Source organism: Myodes glareolus, chromosome 12, assembly GCF_982192425.1.
Source record: "Myodes glareolus chromosome 12, mMyoGla1.1, whole genome shotgun sequence".
Taxonomy (NCBI): Eukaryota; Metazoa; Chordata; class Mammalia; order Rodentia; family Cricetidae; genus Myodes; species Myodes glareolus.
In genome coordinates, this window is record NC_142037.1 from 74435282 (window position 1) to 74456896 (window position 21615).

The following is a 21615-nucleotide window of genomic DNA, read 5'->3' on the forward strand; positions in this document are numbered from 1 at the left end:
GAGCCTGGTTTGTTTGGATGCTCACCTTTATAGACCTGGATGGAGGGGAGAGGACCTCGGACTTCCCATGCAGCAGGGAACCCTGACTGCTCTTAGGACTGGAGAGTGAAAGAGAGGGGGAGTGGTGGGAGTGGAAGGGAAATAGGAGGTGGGAAGGAGGTGGGAATTTTAAATAAATAAATAATAAAAAAGAAACAAATTATTTTTTATCTTGGCTATCTGTTTTTAATTTTAATTTTTTTATTAAAAATTTCCACCTCCTCCCCTCCTCCCACTTCCCTTCCCTCCTCTGCCCCCCTCCCTCTCCCCTTCTTCTCTAGGCCAAAGAGCAGTCAGGGCTCCCTACTCTATGGGAAGTCCAAGGTCCTCCCCAATCCCCCCAGGTCCAGGAAGGTGAGCATCCAAACAGACAAGGCTCCCACAAAGTCAGTCTATGCAGTAGAATCAAAGCCCAGCGCCATTGTCCTTGGCTTCTCAGTCTACCTCCACCGTCAGCCATATTCAGAGAGTCCTATTTGATCGCATGCTCCATCCTATTCCAACTGGTCTTGGTGATTTCCCATTATATCTGTCCCACTGTCTCAGTGGGTGGACACACCCATCGTGGTCCTGACTTCCTTGCTCATGTTCTCCCTCCTTCTGCTCCTCATTAGGTCCTTGGAAGCTCAGTCCAGTGCTCAAATGTGGGTCTCTGTCTCTATCTCCATCCATCACCAAATGAAGGTTTTATGGGTAATATGCAAGATATTCATCAATGTGGCTATAGGACAAGGCCAGTTCAGGCACCCTTTCCTCTGCTGCTCAAAATTTTGCCTGCAAATGGATGGAAATAGAAAACACTTTACTGAGTGAGATCACTCAGACCCAAAAAGAGGAATATGGCAAGTACTCACTCATAAGTGGATTTTAGCCATAAATAAAGGACATTGAGCCTATAATTCGTGATCCTAGAGAGGCTAAATAAGAAGGTGAACCTAAAGAAAAACATAGAGTTATCCTCCTGGATATTGGAATTTGACAAAATTTCTGGGCAGGGGTTGGGAGCACGGGGGTGGGGGTGAGGTAGGGATAAGGAGAGATGGGGGGAGAGAAGGGAGAAGGGGAGGATGGGGAGAGCTTGAGGGAATGGGATGGTTGGGATGAAGGAGGGGTGGATGTGGGAGCAGGGAAGTGTATATCTTAATTAAGGGAGCCATTTTAGGGTTGGCAAGATACTTGTCTCTAGAGGGGTTCCCAGGTGTCCAAGGAGATGTCCCCCAGCTTGGTTCTTGAACAAAAAATTTTTGAGTTTACTAAAATCCTTGCCAAACAAAATTAAATAGGATGGTATAATAGTGTGCTATTATCATTCATGTCCTAATGAAAATGCAAAAGTAGAGGGCATGTTATAGATAAAAGATGATTTTATTCCATAATCTAATATCTAATCTCTCAGAAACTCCTAATTAAATTTCGTCACCAAGCCATGGAAAAGAAACTACTGGAACAAATACAGAAGCAAGCTATTGGATATTTCTAAACAAAATAGAAGTCACTAGCATGTGTGTTCAGTAGCTGCCTCAGCAGAGCCATCAAGGTCTGAACGCCCATTAAAGTAAATAACAAACTGACATCTAGAATCGTCCTCCCTGGGTTAGGATTGGCAGAGCTTTAAATTGCTTGCATTCTATTGACTATTCATTTCTCCCTTCTATGGATGAATAAAGTATTCTGTTCATCAAGACTTTAATTTACATGAAAGCAAAATATGGCATTAGCTATTTTTTTTCAATTTAAGATTCCAGTTAAGTCAAATGGGAATATTGCCATTGCAAATAGTCAGAAGTAGTTTCTCATGGGAAATATAAGGAGTTGTATTTAATAAATAGTTCTTTATAAAATTTACAGATAGCAAATGGGTTTCAACTCAATATTGAAAATTATTTACTATGGAAAATAAGTCAATCAAAAAATGTTTTAGTATCTGTCTCTGAGTTTTTATTAATCATGCTTCAATACACTATATACTCATTTTAGGAAAAATATACCAAAAGACATTTCAACGTTTAACATCTGTGTGCCAAACACCCAAGTTTGTAAAAGAAACAATATACTGGCATGTATAACATATTGGTCCTCATATAATAAAATGAGAGATGTTAATACCTCACTCTCAAGAATAGACATGTCATCTAGACAAAAACTAAATGAGAGAATGTGAGTACCGAGTGAAGTTATAAACCAAGTGGAACTAAAGGATATTTACAGAACATTCCATACAAACACAAAAGAAAATACTTCTGTCTCTGAACCTCATGGAACTTTCTCCAAAATTTACACATACTCAAACACAAAGAAAAACTCAACAGATACACTAAAATATAAGCAATCCACTGCATCTTACAACCATGGATTAAAGTTGGATATCAACAACAATAGAAATAATAGGTGCATACAAAAATGCAAAATATGAACATATAAATACTCAGTAAAAATGCATCATGGTAGAAATTAAAAACTATCTAGATTGAAATTTAAAAGCATGCACAACATATTCAAAGTTATGGAATACAGTGAAGGTGAATTGTAAAATGCAGGTTAATATGATGACATGCTTATATTAAAAATTAGGGAGCTCTCATACTAGTAATTAACCAAAAAACTCTTGAAGTAAAAGAAGACATCAACCCAAAAGGAGTACATGACAATAAGTAATCTCTCTGTGGCCTAAAATCAATCAAAAAAGAAACAAACTGAAACTATAATAAATATAAGTACAAAATAATCAATAAAAAAGGCAAAGAGTTGGTTCTTTATGAAAACCAATGAGATTATCAAACTTTAATCAAAATTGATTAAAAGGAATAGAAAGTACCTTTAAATAATCAAAATTAGAAATTAAGAGTAGGATATAGCCACAGTCAATGAGGAAATCAAAAAGAATTATAAGAGTATACTTTAATAACTTGTACTCCAGGAAAAGGAAAATCTAAAAGAACTGGATCGTTTTCTAAGCAGATACCACTTACTTACGTTAAATCTAGAGCAGGAAAGCATTTTTAAAAGACCTATAACCCCAAGTAAAGAAGAAGCAGTAATTAAAATTTTCCCAAGCAAAAGTAAACATAAATGATCAAATGGTTTTAGCACAGAACTCTACCAGTCTTGAAAGAAGAGCTAATGACAGTCGCACTCAAATTATTCCACATTATAAGAGCAGAAGGAATACTGCCCAATTCATTTTATAAAATCATAGTTACCTTGATAACCCCAAACACACAAAGACCTAACAAAGAATGAATATTAAAGTTATTTCTTTTCTGAATATAGGTGCAAACATAATGCTTGTGAACGTATTGAAGAACATATGAAAAAGTTTTCCTCTGAATTATGGAGGCTTCAATTCAGAATGTAGGGATTTCTTGACTGATGTAAATCAATAAATGTAAGCCACCACATAAAGCAACTAAAATAATGAAAACACGTGGTCGTTTATCTCATTAGATTTATAAAAGGTTGTTGACAAAAATTAGTGCCATTAAGAGTTCTAGAGAGATTAAGGATGCATGATAGATACTGTATTGTAACATAGGCAATTTATAACATGCCTATAGAAAACATCACCTTAAATAGAGAGAAACAGATGAAATCGTGAAAAACAGCATAAAACAAGTTTTTCCATGCTTTCCATATCCATCACAGTAGTGGAAGTCTTAGAGCAAGAAGATAACTGAGGCAAACCCAATGGTATACTTGTCTCTAGTTGCAGAGGATATGATAGTACTTAAATAACTCAAATAATTCCACAAGAAATTTCTTTTTTTTTTTGTAATTTTATTAAATTATAAAAAGTTTCCATTTACGCCCCTCCTCCCAACGCCCTCCCACTCCCCCCCTCCCTCTCCTCCTCCCTCTTTGTCCCCTAGGGAAGTCAGGGTCTCCTGCCCTGTGGGAAGTCCAAGTTCCTCCCCCCTCACTCCAGGTCCAGGAAGGTGAGCATCCAAACAGACTGGATCCCAAAAATCCAGTATATGCAGAGGAAACCAGTCCCAGTGTCATTGTCAATGGCTTCTCGGAAAGACTGCAGGCCAGCCATATTCAGAAAATCCGGCCACATTCAGAGAATCTGGTTGGATCACATGCTCGTTCAGTCACGGTCCATCTGGCCTTGGTAAACTCTCATTAGATCCGACCCCTTGTATCAGTGGGTGATAGTATCCCTCGCAGTCCTTCGTCATTTTCTTCCTCCTTTTGCTCCTCGTTTGGATCTTGGGGGGCTCAGTTCGGTGCTCCAACGCGGGCCTCCATCTGTATCGTCATCCAACGCCAGATGGAAGGGGAGAGGGTTAGAGAGAAGGGAGTAGGGGAGGAATGGAGAAAGCTCGGTTGACCGGGATGGGGGGAAGGGAGGAAGGATGAATGTGGGATCAGGGAAGAATATATTTCAACACAAGAAATTTCTTAAAGATTTTACACATATTAAACAAAGTAGTTGGATACAAAAGAAACTTTCAAACATTAGTAACATCTCTAAATAGAAATGACAAATTGACTGTTGAAAAAATACATAAGTCAATAACATCAAAATAAAATATATCGGAACAACTCTAACGAATCAAATTCATTTTTTAAATAAAAACTTTATGACAATGAAGGATCAAGTTAAAGAAAATATTATAAATTGGAAAGATGCCTTATGATCATGGATTGGCATGATCATTATAGTAAAAATATCCATCCTACCCAAAGGAATCTACAAAAATCAACATTCCAAATCTTAATAAACCATGAAGGGATAATTTTCTGTCTCATATGAAAAAAAATTAAATAGATAAAACAATACTGAGTAATGAAAGAATTGCAGGAGAAATTAATGTCACCAATTTCAAGTTGTACGACAGATTTATAGTAATAAACCACCATGGCTTATTGTCTCAAAAGGACATGTTAATCAATATAATAGAGCTAAGGACACAAGCACAGATTTACATACCTATCGCAACAGATTTTTTGTAAGACACAAGAAATAAACACCGGAAAAATGACAGCAACTTCAGTAAATGGTGGTATTCAAAATTAGTAACTACATATAGAAGATTTAAATTGATCCCCTCTTACCTTGCTAAATAAAACTCAACTCAAAAGTGTGATCATGATCCCATAGAAACTAGGCAACAATGAGGTCCCTAAGAGAAACATAAATGGATTCCCCTTGTGAAAGGGAAATCTCCAAAGAAAATTGAGAGTTTTGGGGTGATGGGAAAAGGTGGACTGAAAGTGAGGAGGACAGAAAAAGAGGGAGGGGGAAGAAAATGAGGGAACAGGATGATTGAGATGGAGAAAGAATAGAGAGGGAGAGCAAGGTAAGAGATACCGTGATTGAAGGAGCCATTAGGGGGCCAGCAAGAAACCTGCCTAGCACTAGAGAAATTCCCAAAAATCCACGAAGATGGCCCAAGGTAAGACCCTAAGTAATTGTAGAGTTCAGGTACCCTCTCTTCATGACCTTTCCCTGTAGACAGATTGAGAACTATCTTAAATGTCATCACACAGCCTTCATCCAGCTGGTGGAAGCAGATGCAGAGATCCACAGTGGAACGCTGGGTTCAGCTCCTAAAGTCCAGTCAAAGAGAGGGAGGGACAATAATATGAGCAAAGTGTCCAAGACCATAATGGGGATATCCACTGAAATCACCTGCTTGAGGTAATGGGAGTTCACTGCATAGAACCAACCCAGGTAAATCAAATTACTTTGAGATTTTACTTTACACTCCTCAGAAGAGCAATAAAACTACTGACAGCTCTTTCTACTGAAACAGTACACAGAGTAGGGTAAGCAGGCATACAACAGAGAAAGTAGTGCAAACATTTGCAGATACTTTAAATAAGTGTGGCAGTTCCTCAGGAAGATGACAATAGATCTATCTCCACATCAGCTATACAACCATTTTGCAAATACTCAAAGCATCCTACTGCAGTGACACTAACCCATGTTTATTGTTCCTGAAGTCACAACTTTTAGAAATGGAAAGCAATTTAGATGTAATCTAGTAGAAGAATGGATAAAAACATTTTAAAATGTGGCACATTTACAAAATGGAGTTTTACTCTGCTGTTTCAAAAATGAAATCATTAAATATTTGGATAAACAGAAGTGAAGGAAAAAAAATCATGCATTGATTAATCAAGACCCATAAAGACCTGTACGGTGTGCATTTGTTACAATGTGAATATTAGCTGTTAAATCAATGATAATCAAGCTAAAATCAAAAGAATCATAGAGTGTATGTGTAGAGGAAGGGACTAACTAGACAATATATATATATGTATATATATACATATATATACAAACACACACACATATGTCTTATTAGGGAAAGGAAATAGAATAGACAGTGTGGGTGGATATAGAGTTTCTTTATCAGGAAGATCAAGTGAGCAAGGGTACAGGTGAGGAGGATGAGAATGAGAATAAGAGGGGAGACTGCTAAAATTGATGGCTATATGAAGGGTAATGTGAAAACATATCACAATAGACAATTTGTGAAATAGAAAACATATGAGACACTGCATGACTAACCAAGAATTTGAGAAAAATAGGCCAGAGACTTAGGTTAAAACCAAACATTACTCTTCTACAAAGAAATAAATGTTCTTTCCTATATGGGTGGAATATTCTATAGATATATGTTAAGTCCATTTGATTCATTACCTCTATTAATTCTCTTATTTCTCTGTTAGGTTTCTGTCTGATTGACCTGCCCATTGGTGAGAGAAGTATGTTGAGTATAAAATGTCCGTCTCCATCTCTTCTGATTGATTTTAGTTTGAAGTCGATTTTGCTGAAAATTAGAATGGCCACACCCGCTTGTTTCTTAGTTCATTTGCTTGGAAAACTTTTTCCCAACCCTTTACTCTGAGGAGATGTCTGTCTTTGTGGTTGAGGTGTGTTTCTTGTAAACAGCAGAATGTTGTATCCTGTTTTCGTATCCAATCTCTTAGTCTGTGCCTTTTTATAGGTGAATTAAATCCATTGATATTAAGTGATATTAATGACCAGTGATTGTTGACTCCAGTTATTTTAGTGAGAAGGGAGTAGGAGAGGATTGGGGAAAGCTTGGGGAAATAGGATGGGGGGGAGGGAGGAAGGATGGATATGGGAGCAGGGAAGTATATATCTCAACTAAGGGAGCCATTTTAGGGTTTGCAAGAGACTTGATTCTAGAGGGGTTCCCAGGTCCAAGGAGAGGTCCCCAGATTGTTCTCTGGACATCAGAGGGGAGGGTACCTGAACTGGCCTTGGCCCATAACCATACTGATGAATATTTTGTATATCACCATAGAACCTTCATCTGGCGATGGATGGAGATAGAGACAGAGACCCACATTGGAACACTGGACGTAGCTCCCTAGGTCCAAATGAGGAGCAAAAGGAGGGAGAACATGAACATGGAAGTCAGGACCGCGAGGGGTGCGTTCACTCACTGATACAAGGGGACTGATCTAATGAGAGCTCACGAAGGCCAGCTGGACCGGGACTCAACGAGCAAGTGATCGAACCGGATTCTTTGAATGTGGCTGACATGGGGACTGTGTGAGAGTCCATTGATAATGTCACTGGGACTTGTTTCTTCTGCATGTACTGGCTTTTTGGAATCCTAGTCTGTTTGGATGCTCACCTTCCTAGTCCTGGAGGGAGAGGGGAGGAACTTAAACTTCTCACAGGGCAGGAAACCCTGACTGCTCTTAGGACTGGAAAGGGAGGAGGAGAGGGAGTGGGGGGAGTGGGAGGGTATTGGGCAGAGGGGCAGAAGTGGAAATTTTTATAAATTAATAAAAAAATAAAAAAGAAATATATGTATGAATATAATGACTTCTAATGACATTCTTCTATACTCATATTTCAGTGCCTTGAGTATCATACCAGAGTAGCTTTGTCTTCTATCAGCTGGAAACAAATATAGACATTATGCAAAGTGTAAGGGAACTCAGAACACTCAGTCCTAAATTGACTTCCATTTAGTGTTGCTTTTCTAGGATTTCTAAGTGAGAAAACAAATGGGTCTTTAACTCTTGGGTTCTTTCCCTTCTGTTTGTTTGTTTTGTTCAATTCCATGGTATTAATTTCTGTTTTATCTGTTATATTTGATTTAAGGTATTATTGTCCCAAAGAAGTCTGTTTATTTTCTAATAGTTGAGAGAAAAATGTGTGTTTTTGAATGGAATGGTAGTGGGAGAATTAGAAGGAAGAGAATTTATAATCATGATATATTACATGAGAAAAGTGCATTGATAAAATTGGAGGAATATGGGACATAGAAAAGCAGCATTAATAATCCATTTTAGAAGTCTTTGTTTTATTTTTATTTATACAAATGCTTCTATTTATGAACAAATCCATTATTTTATTTAATTTAAGATAATGCACTAAGGAAATATAAAGACTATCACTCTAATTCCTCATACATGAAGATCAACAATTGAAAAATAAATCACCATGAAACTATACTTTGCTGTATAATTGATAACCCCAAAGTGAGTTATAAGAATCCTAAAGAACAGAAAAACATCTACCCACTATATAACTTATAGTAAAAGGAGCGTCGGGCTGAGTTCCCGGTGTCCGGCTCCCAACCAGCTAGTTTACACCCGAAATAACAACACACAAATTGTATTCATTTAAACACTATCCTGCCCATTAGTTCTAGCCTCTTATTGGCTAACTCTCACATCTTGACTAACTCATTTCTAATAATCTGTATGTCACCACAAGGTCATTGCTTACCGGCTTGAGTCTAGCCAGCGTCCTTCTCAGGAAGGGGAATCGTGGCGTCTGCCTGACTCTGGTTTCTTTCTCCCAGCATTTTGTTCAGTCTACTCCACCTATCTGAATTCTGCCCTATCAAAAAGCCAAGGCAATTTCTTTATTCACCAATGAAAGTAACACATAGACAGATGACCCACCTACATCTATAACTGATTAAGCATAGCTATCTAGAAATACAAATAGCTGACAAAATAAAGAGAAAAACAAACAATTTTAAGAAAAGTTAATGGAATTTAGTGAAGATTTCTCAGAAGAAATGTGAGTGGCCGATAAATATTTTAAAATAATCAGATGATTCTTGTCTTTTAAGTTTGGTTTTGTTCTTTGGTAGACATTACAGAATTTGTTCAATGAGTGAAAGAATTTTGTAGTGACCATCACTGTCTATGGTATATGACTCTTTTTCATTTTTTAAAAAAAAACTGTCTTTTATCATTGTACATACCGATTCCAGTTCCCACTCACTCCCCTTCTCCTGTTCCCTTCATCCTCCCCTCCACACCCTCCCCATCCACCCTTGAAAGAGGATAAGGCTTCACATGCGTGGACAACAAAGTTGAGCACTTTGCTTTGAGGAAGGATCAAGACCCTCCCCATGGTTTCTAGGCTGAGTAAATTATCCCTCAAAACAAGAATGAGTTCTCAAAGCCAGTTCAAGCAGTAGAGATAAATTCTGGTTACACTGCCAATGGCCCCACAGTCTGCCTCTGCCATACATCTGTCACCCACATTCAAAGGGCCTAGTTTGGTCCTATGCTGGTTTCTTCCCTGTCAGATCAGAGTTGATGTTCTCCCACTAACTCAGGTAAGCTGTGTCAGTATCCCCATCATGGTCTTGACCTCCTTGGTTGTATTATCAGTCCCCACACTCTTTGAACAGACTTTGAGAGCTCAGCCTAGTGAACCACTGTGGATCTCTGCCTCTTCTTTGATCATTTGCTAAATGAAGGTTCTATGGTGACATGTAAGATAGTCATCAATCTGACTACAGGGCAAGGCCAGTTGAGGCACCCTCCCCACTTTCGTTTAGTATCGTATCTGGGGTCTTTTAAATGGATTCCTAGGAATTGATCTAGTACCAGGTTTCTTCCTAGCCCATTAATGACTGCCTCAATCAAGATAGCTTTTTCCTTGATCTCCTTCTCTATTCTTCCCCCATCTCAACTATCTCATTCTCTCAAGTTCTTCTCCCACCTTTTCCTTCTCCCCTTATCCTCATCTTCAGCTTTTCCTCCCCCCCCCCCACATCCAAGTGCCCAATTTTCTTAGGAGACCTTGTCTATTTCCCCTCCCCAGGGAGATCTATATATATATTTTTCTTAGGGTTCTCACTGTTACAGAGCTTCTCTGGGGTCATGGATTATAGGCTTGTTAGCCTTTGTTTTACACTTATGAGTGATCTTTCTGGGTCTGGGTTACTTCACTCAGGACCTCCTCGTACAAGGGTACTGCATTTGATTTCAGCTGCATATGATTCTTGAGTCATTATTTTATCCATTCATTTTTGATTATTTCTTTTCATTGGTTACTTTCTATTTACTTTTCTACTTCATTTTTTTTCCACTTCTAAGATTGACTATATTGTTATTTATGCTAGTGAATAATATCTATAGAGTTACTACTTTTGTTATTTAATTTTGCTTTTAAATAATTATATTTTATTAAAAGAATATTTTATTTAAAAATAAAAATAAGTGACACATTAAATCATACATAAAATAATCATACAAAAATAAGTGATACATAAAATAAGAGAATTTTCAAAAGAAGAAATAGAATGGCTGATTCTGATATGTGAGTATGTTTAATAATGTAATCATCAGTGGAATGCAAATCATAGCAACACTAAAATTTCATCTTATGCAAGTATTGTTAATAAGAGGAGGTAAGATAACAAATTCTCTCATTGATAGTGGGAAAAATAACTATTATTTACTCTTTATATCAATGAAAACTGGTACAGTTACTATCAAATTAATGTGGATGTTACTCAAAAGTCAGGAATAGATCTGAGACATGACTCAACTCTATTTCTCATGAATCAATATCCAAAGTATTCTGTACTTTCCTACAGAGATACTTGATCATCTGTATTCATTGATGTTTTATTCACAAGACCCAGGAAATTAAAACACTCTAGATGTCCATCATCTTATTAATGGATAATCAAATATGCTGGATGTACACTATGGAATTGCATTCTGCTATAAAGAAAAATAAAATTAAAAGGTTCACTCATAAATGAATGAAGTTGGAAATAATAGTTCTAAATAAGGTAACCCAGACCAACAAAGATAAAGTCCACATGTCATGTTATGTGTATAGATGCTATCTTTCAATCTTGAATATGCACTTAAATTGAAGTACCCATAGAAACCAGAATACCATTATGGGGCATGTGAGAAATATCAAGAAAGAAGGGATGTAATATTCACAACATAACAGATGAAGTGGTAGATGGAAGGAAAGGGTAGAAGGAGAAATATGAGAAGTGATTAGTTCATGTTTTTGTAAAATCTATATAAAAACCATCAATGTAGATCTGTCATAAAATATATACATATAAGTAAACTTAAGACATGGAATTATCATGTAATGTAATGAGATGATAATACCTTTGAGACACTAAGCTATCAAATAAAAGCCATGCTAAATGGTTTGATTTACCTCCCTTCTAATTGTTGGTCACTGACATCACATATATTTGGCATGTTCTGAACTCTACTTGTACCAATTAGGAAGTTTTATTCCTACTGCTGGCTTTTCATAACTATAAGCTCTATGCCTGGTACTAGGAAGAAAAGTGATCAACATCCTAACGTGGATGTGAATCATGCAAAGAACAATGACTGACACGGCCAGAGATGATCATTAGTGTGATAACCACAAGAATACTTTGAGATCAATCATGGACTTCTTTGAATTTAAACATGCTACATAAGATATGGTAAATAACTGATAGTTTTAATTGAGTCAGAAACCAGTGACTCACTGGACCATCAGCAACAGGAAAGAACTTATTACTGTTATTACAATTTTAAATGGACATACTTTCAACCTGCCCCTAAGCACTCATTTTTAGTCCTATAGATTAATGTGTCTTTCAACCTTTAAGAGAGAAATTTCTATTTGCTGTAGTGATGACTGCACTGGCCCATGACTGGATATTGTGCAATGAACAAGCCTGTGGTGTTCTCTAGCCACTGTAAGCCACACCCTTCCTCATAGAACTTGAGTATCAGCATCAGACATATGGTGGGAATACAGTATGAACAAGAGTTTGTTGTTGATTATATTAACAAGATGCTTTCTGAAAAGATAGGGATGTTCCATCTATAAACTCAAAGTGGTTGTGACTGCATTCACATATGAATGAGATAAAGGCAACTATAATCTGAACAAAGACAGTAGAATGCCTCAAGAAGTCTTACTATTATCTATTCATAAATGATCACAGCATGGAAGAGATTAAGTTTTACTGAAGGATGCAAGCCTCTCTGGATCTATAAGTGAATATGTGGATGATCCTAAATTCATTTCAATACTGGCAGTACCAGTGAACTCTGAGTATAAAATAAAAGGAGCACATGAAGCAGAAATGGAAAAGAGCAGGAGGGTTTGGAAGGGAAGGGAAGGAGATAGGTTTGAAAAAAACACAGAATATTCATATATAAAATTCTTAAACCACTAATTAGATCCACTTTGGAAGTGTAATGTACACATAAAACAACCACATGTAGTTAATCTATAAACTAGTATAAAGCATTTGATTTTGATAGCTTTCAAGTTTTTATATTATTATTTTTCTTATTTAAATTTATACTTCCATCTCTCTCTCCTCTGCTCACCTCTCCCACCTTCTCTTCACCCAACCTCCCATTCATTCCTCAGAAATGGTAAAATATCCCATTGAGAGTCAACAAAGTCTAGTGTATCAAGGTGAGACAAAACCAAGAACCTCCCCCCAGTATCAAGACTGAGCAGGATAACTCTCCATAGGAAATCGTCTCCAATACGTGAGTTCATGCCCAAGGGATAAGTTCTGCTCCCATTGCCAGTGATTACACAGACTTTCCAAGCCAAATAACTGTCACAAACTTTCAGAGGGCCTAGTTCAGTCCTTTGCAGTTTCCCCATCTGTCAATCCAGAGTTAGTAGACTTGCACTAGCTTGGGTCAGGTGACTCTGCTGGTTTCCCCATCATTGACCCTTTTACTCACATAATTCTCACTCTCTTCCACTGAACTTTGAGAGCTCAGTCCAATGCTTTGCTGTGGATCTCTGCATCTGAATCCTTCAGTTACTGGTTGAAGGTTCTTTGATGAAAAATATAGTGGTCATCAGTCTAATTACTGGGGAAGGTCATATCAGACACATTTTCCACTTTTGATAGGTGTCCTAGCTAGGGTCACCCTTGTGGATTCCTGGGGATTTCACTAGTACTAAGTTTTTCTCTAACCCCATAATGGCTCCCTCTATCAAAGAACAATATTCAACTTAATATGGACAAAGAAAAAAATAGGATAGCCAAAACAATACTGTACAGTAAAGGAACCTCTGATAGCATCACCATCCCTGACCTCATATTATACTATAGAGTTATAGCAATATAAACAGCTTGGTATTGGCATAAAAAATAGACACTTGAATGAATGGAATTGAATTGAAAACCCTGACATTAATCCACACATCTATTAACACCGGATTTTTGATTAAAACATCAAAATTTTACAATGAAAAAAGATAGCATATTCAACAATTGGTGCTGGCATACTAGGATGCCAACATATAGAAGAATGCAAATAGATACATATCTATTCCCAGCCACAAAACTCAAGTACAATTGAATCAAAAACTTCAACATAAATATAGCCACATGATAGACGAGATAGTGGGAAATAGTTTTGAACACATTGGCATAGGAGATCACTTTCTAAGAATAACACCAGTAACACAGACCCCCAGAGCAACGCTTAATAAATGGGATCTCCTAAAACTGAGAAGCTTCTGTGAGGCAAAGAACATGATAAAAGAGACAAAATGGCAGCTTACAGTCTGGGAAAAGGTCTTCACTAACCCCACCTCTGACATAATCTAGATATCAAGATACCAAATCATCCAATTTAAAAATGGGGTACAGATCTAAACAAAGTATACTCAACAGAAGAATCTAAAATGGCTGAAATACAATTGAAGAATTGTTTGACATTCTTAGTCATGAGGAATTGCAAGTCAAAATGACTCTGGGATACCATTTTCCACATGTCAGAATGATTACAATTAAAAATACCGATGACCGCTAAGGCTGGAGAGGATCTGGAGTAAGGGAAACACTCTTCCATTGCTGGTAGGAGTGCAAACATTTACAGCCACTTAGGAAATAAGTATGGTAGTTTCTCAGAAATTTGTGAAACAGTCTTCCTCAATACCCAGTGAGCCCACTCTTTGGGATATACCAAAAGGTGCTCAATCACACCAAAAGAATACTTAATTAACTATGTTCATAGAAGCATTATTTGAAATAACCAGAACCTGGAAACAACCTAGATACATCTCAACTGAAGAATGGATAAAGAAAATGAGGTACATTTACACAATGGAGTATTGCTCAATAGTAAAAGAAAAAGAATTGACATCTTGAAATTTGAAAGCAATTGTAAGGAACTAGTTTCCAGTTTTATTTATATAATATTTTCTTGCCATTGCTATTATCTTACTGTCATTCAAATTCAAATTCATTATTTGTATAACTTCGGTTATGAAATTACTTTCTATTTTACTTTTTATATTTGTATTTTCATATAAAAATAAAAGTCTCATTTAAACATATTCTTTTAAACATGGTTGTATTCTATTTTATCTCAAGATTTAGACTCTAATAATTTTAGAGGGCTATTCTAAAACCTTAGCTCTCCCATGTATTTACCCTGGCAATATCCTATTTATAATTTACACACTTATGGTGGTTCAAGAAAAACTTCTTTATGCCTGTTGGTGCTATATGCTATAATAGAGAAATTTTTAATCACTGACCTTTGGTCATATTTTGGAGGATTTGTTCAAATATTCTAGGTCGGTTATTCTTGAAGCTGAGGACAGAGGAGGGAAATGCAGGATTCTTCTATGAGGTCTACTGCTGCTGCTATTGCTAATAAAAACTGATTCTCACTGCTGCAACTATGCAATAGAGCATATCAAAGAGTGAATCATAAACTTTCTGCTGCTATATCTGCTTATTATACAGCCCGCATTAGCTCTGACTTATAGAGATTGCCTAGGGGGTGGTCAGGATGCCATACCATTGTTTCTGCTCTTGCTGACAGGTCAAAGAGACCAGTGGTGATCTGAATGATTTGCAGGGATAAAATAGATTCTAGGTTCAATGTTACTACTTCTAACAGAGGAGCAAATTATCAAAGATGACACATTTGCAATCACAAGTGCAATTTTTGGCTTAGTCTTTGTTTTAATACAATTTTGTATGTCCTTTAGTCAGGGAAAATACTCTATTTTTATTTTTGTAATGGTTAGTTCCTTAGAGTTTCTATTGCTGTGAAAATACATGACAACAGCAAATTTCATGAAGGAAAAACACATAATTGTGGTGTCTCACATTTTCAGAAGGTTCAGTTCATTATCATAATGGTGGGCAACATGGCAGCATGCAGGCAGATAGTAGCTGAGAGTCCTACATTTTGCAGGCAACAAGAAATTGAGCAACGTGCTGGATAGTATCCTAAACATAGAAAACCTCAAAACCCACACACATAGTGACAATCTTCAGGCAACACGGCCATACCCACTCCAACAAATTCACACCTCCTAATAGTGCCACTCCCTGTGATATTGTTGGGGACAACTACCTTCAATTACATTATCCATTTATATTTTGGTGGTGGCCTATTCTTGTTATCGTCTTCTTGATATAGTCCAAAGCTATAATGGAGACAAAATGAATGTATAAGGAATTTTCCGCATTGTAGTTTCTCAACTCTCCATAACCAAGCCTGTCTACAGCTTTAAAAGACTTAAGATTTGAGTTTTGCCTCATCATAGTTATTTTAATAATTATTTTAACAATTACAAGCAGTGATTTTTGAGTTAATGACTATTTACAAAAAAACCCTTTTATACTGAGGGATGAGTGATGTACTATTTTTTGTATATATTGATAATCATTAGAAGTCAGTTTAATAGTATGACCATTTAGCTGAATAACAGTAGTATCTAACCTGTCATGCAGATTCATTGGGGGTCATATGATAGGTAATTTGAATGAAAGTTTCAGTAACAGATACTACTATGAATTGTAAAGGTAAGATATAGAGAATGATAGCTGATTTAATGAAGGATTGATATAGATAGTTCTCTTTGTGTTAGCAATACTCTATGAAACTTCATCAAATGATTTTAGAGCTGTTGGAAAAAATAGCCTAGCATAGATGAGTCATGGTACATGTAGAGCTTCTTTTTGTTTGGAAAGCTCAAAGTTCATGCCAGGATATGCCAGATGATTCGGAGAGAAAATCCAATGAACAAGTAAGGAGCACAGAAAGTTTTACTTTTCATGTATTGGTTAAACTAAAACAAATTCCTATTAAAAGTAGATTTTATAAAAAGATAGAATGGTGTGGTACAATTGTATTCTGTCAATTATATTTTAAATAAATGCTGATTGGTCAGTAGCCAGGCAGGAAGTATAGGCGGGACAACCAGAAAGGAAGTAGAGGCAGGTCAAAGAGAACAGGATTGTTCTGGGAAGAAGAAAGCTCTTTCTGCAGTTGTGAGCCCATCACAGAAGAAGCAAGATGTGACTGCCCCACTGACAAAGATACCGAGCCGTGTGTTTAACATAGATAAGAATAATAGGTTAATATAAGTTATAAGAGTTAGTAAGAAGCTTGAGCTAATGGACCAATCAGTTTATGATTAATGTAGACTTCTGTGTGATTTCTTTGGGACTTAACAATTGCAGGAACTGGGCAAGACAGAAAACTCGACAACAATAGAATATCTAACTCCATCATCTAATACATTTTGTTCATTTTAATGTTCCTTTTCTTATGACATATTTTATTTTCTAATACAATAATGTAATGACATACTTTCTCCATTCCATTTCCTCCCTCTACCCCTATATACTTTTTCTTGCTCTCTTTCAAACTCATGACATTTTGTTTATTCATTATATGTACATGTGTGTGCTTGTGTACCCATGTGTGAGTATGAGATTGTATCTGACCTGATCAGGTTGTATAGTGTTACTTGTATGTATGTTTTCAGACATGAACACTCGGTATTAGTTGATCAACAGGTGTGTTCTTTCCTGCAGAAGACTTTTCCTTTCTCCATTTCTCTTTATCCCTTAATTGTTATAAATCTTTGTGATGGGAAGCTTATCAGCTCTCCCCGTTCACCTTAGCATGCATACTGTCATCTCACATTTATCTCACATTAAGGAAACCATGTTACTCATGTTACTCTTCCTCCTTGTCAAATAAAATTCTGTAAACAACATATAGAAGAGACCATTATAAAATACTACAACCATTCAAAATGTAGAAAAGTTAGTTTGAATCCAACTGATGCATATTAAACACATTCCTGCACCTAAAGCTAAATATCCATTGATAAGGGACAAAAAAAGTGAAAGAGATAGGGGAGGAGAGAGCTTGCTATGATATTGTGACTCTTAGGAATATCAATTTTTTGATAAAAAGCTTACATACATTTGGAGAGAGTTTCATGAGAAAATTTATGTCATATTTCGGAGATTACTATCTTGTCAATATATCCACTCACTTCAGTAAAATTAAATAATGTTGAATGTACATAAAATACTTTTAAAAAGTTAACACACTGATTACAACTTTAATGTCATTACTGATGAAACACATAAATCAAAGAATGTCATTTGTAGGAAAGTACTCTGATACTTATAAGTCAGAATGTTATTCTTTCTTGCAGTAGTATCTGATTGCTCTTTACAACAAACATGAATTTAAAGTTAAATGCTAAAGAACTATTTAAACTGCATGTATGAATTGACAAAAAAAGGAATAAAGAGGCTGAATGTCAAACTCTTAAAGACTGCTATATAACACAGGCACAAATTAAGTCACAAATTTCACATTAACTTTGAAGGCCATGTCAAATTTAGTGAAATAATGAATTGTTGGTCATAGTATCTCAACCATCGTGGGCACAAACATAATGCTTAAGGCAAACACACACAGAAGCATAACTAATAGGAGATCCTGAAAGGCTGGGACCTGCAGGGCAATTTTCTCATAAATTTAAATTTACCTCCTTATAATCTCTTGATCCCTGCTTCTGCAGCTATCACTGGATCTTGAGAAGTCAATCTTGGTCAACAGCTGTGAACTGAATAAAGAAATGGGATCAAACACAAAAATTCTTCAACAGCAACTAGGTATTTGCTAGAACAAGTGCTGTTATAAGAAGTGTATGTGTTTTATATGTGATTCAGAGAGACAGGATTTGTTCTTTAAGATAACCTCACATGACTGGGCCTTCTTAACTTTCTATAAGTGAGAATAAAATAGTTTCACAAGAAAGTACTTCAGGATAGTCTTCAAAGACAAAAGGATAAAGAGTTGTCAAACAATAGTTGTATGAATAGTCTACAGGACAAAATGTAACCATTATTAAAATTTTAATCTTATTTTGTAGTCATAAAAACACATCAATATAAATCATATGATATCTTTAGTGGTCTCTAAAACTAGTTAAATAATCAAAAAGAGTGAAGTATGCAGCATTTTTTTTAAAAAAAAATTATATTTTCTACCTTATCAAAACTCAGAATATTACAGTTATAGAAATTGTAAATAACTTCTGAAAAATTGCTAAATTCTTAGGTTTTGTATAATGGAACAAACTCTTTCCTGTATGTTAAAGTTAACAATATCACAAATAATAAGAAAACATGAATCACAAAGAAAATTATAGTGAAAATTAGAAAACACTTAAAAATAAATCATTATGAAAATATTTAAATTTTTAAAAATAGCAAAATTACCTCACATATGTGATGTTCACATTTTTGCACTTCAAACATCAGAATAAAGAAAACTATCAGTCAGATATATATCATTTGATTTAAAACTAAGAGAGCTAAGTTCATAACTTTCATTTGTTTTTCAATATATGATTGCTTATATATCTATTAGGCAGTGGTTCTAAGATCATCCACTCAAGGTACAACACAACCTTAATCCAGAGAACCATAAAAAATGATTATACCTTAATAAATCAGTTGTCCTGAAACAAAGAAATATCATTCACATGCTGGCAATAAAATGCCCCATGTTCAAGATACTTTATTACAATAAGATCTATTTAATTATTATCTGCGTGTGTGTGTGTGTGTGTGTGTGTGTGTGAGAGAGAGAGAGAGAGAGAGAGAGAGAGAGAGAGAGAGAGAGAAATGTGTAGTATGCTGGTGTTCCTGCATTTATTAGCTTGTGTAGATGGAAACCAGAGGTCAGTATCACATCACTCCTTGAATAGTCCCCCACACCTTATATTTTAGTACAGTATTTTTCACCAAACTAATTTGAAGCATTTGAAGAAATTGATTAATCCATGAACTCCATGCATCTACGCGTGTGCTAATCAAGTTCTGGGGCAATAGATGTATGCTATCAACAAGGCTTTTACACAGCTGCTGAAAGTGGAATTCAGATTCTTGTGCTAATGCAGCATCCCCTAAATTGCAGGAGCTGTGTCTACATCCTTAAACATTGTGATCTTAAGCCTTTCAATGATTAGGGCTTAACAAAGTTAGTAGGTGACATATATCAGTGTTAGAGTAATACCTCGTATGCATAAGGCCCAGGGCTAAATTTTGAGCAGTAAAACACAAAAAAAGAAAGAAGAAAGAAAGGCAGAAAATAAAGAGCCCTTTTAATAGTCACATCTGTAGTAATGCAAGCAGAAATTTACCAAATAAAAATAATTATCTTAGATTAAAAAAACTTAGATACTCATAGTATATTAAGAAATAATCTGTTCAAAAGCTGAAGACAAAATTCAGTGGAGATGATTGAGTCCCATAAGATGTAAACACACCCAAACATGCATGTATATGCATCATATATGTACACAAGGAAAAACGGTAAAGCATACCAGGTGGAGTAAACAGTACTTGGCCTTGTTAAAAGCATTAACAGTTTTCCAAACTATTTCTAGTTTAAAAAAAATGTGCAAGTATCTACATCTCCAGTCTAACTGAGACAAAGCACATTTGGTCACTGTTTTAGGAAATTGTATTTGCTGCAATATTCTCTAAACAACATTATGTATTGACTAGTACTTAATCTACCTACTTGAATTACAAAAACATAGGTAGTATATATAAGAATGCTTAACAAGATTCAAAATCAATAGTCATAATATTATTATGGAAAATGTTCAGGAAGTACTGTGCCAAGCATGCTTGTTTTAGATTATAAATACAATACTGTTGCATAAAACATGTTTTTATGGTATATGCAATAAGCAATTGAACATTTCTTTCTTCGTTATTATTCTATTGCTGTATGGAAACACTGTTGATCAATTTATAACAGAAAGCATTAGTTGAGGACTAGCTTGTGAACTCAGAAGTTCATGATCATCATGGTGGGAATTATAACAGCACACTGGCAGCCCTGTCGCTGGAGTAGAGAGCTGTAACGTGGTCTGTAAGTTGTAGACAATTAGAGAGAGAAACAAACTGGCCCTAATCTATCAGATGAGTTCTTATCTCCATGCATACTGGGCATACATGAGACCACCCTGCTGAAATCTCCTCTTATCACAGCTGTGTTAGGTGTGGGCTTCAGTTATTTTCATCGACCTCTTCTTATCTGCAGTGGGGATTCTTTGGGTGACACGGGAAGTAGTACAGGATGAGACAGCTGAAACAAAGTTGGGTTTGATGAGTGAGAAGGCTTAACACAAGTTTCCATAAATATGTCTTGTGTATTCTGAGATTATCTCATAATTTAAGTACGGAGGAATTGAAAGAGAGAAACTTAGCAAAAGAATGGAAAATACTCTCTAGTGTGTGGTCTATTAAGTTTCTTAGTTGAAAGTCAAACTCAAATGTCCTCATATCCGTGAATTATATGATTTTAGTGTTTGTCAATTTACATTTTAAAATATAAAAGAGAATCCTTTTCTTTTTTTCACTTTTTCTAAAATTGTCATAAAAGGGTGGTTCTGTAGTGCCTGAGACTGGACTGCTATCTGATATGAGAAGAGTTGAACCAGAAGGTCAAAACCCCATTATTAATATAAAATGGGATTTCTTGTTCTACTTCTAGAAATTTTTCAGTTATACATCTGGGAAAGGAGTACAGCTATAAATTCCTAGGCCGTAAGCATATATTTCTAAAGAAAATATTGCTGTTTTAAAATTATTTGAAATATCTTCATGACTTAGTTTCTATAATGCCCTAACCTGAAACAACTTGAAGAAGAAATGGTTTATTTCATCTCAAAGTTTCAGGTAACAGTTCATCACTGAATGAAGTCATGTCAGGAAACCATGCAGCACAGGAACCAGGATGCATGCACAAACACAGACAACATTGTTAAATGCTGTGTACTAGTCTGTTCATCACAATTTGATAAGTTTACTTGTCACCTAGAACCACCTGCTCAGGGGTGGCACTTCCATCAGTGGGCTGAGCCTTGCTTTATCAATTAACAGTTAAGAAATTGTGTCATAGACTTGTCTACAATTAATCTGATGGAAAAATTTTCTCAACTGATGTTATTCCAAGATAAGTTTCTCTAAC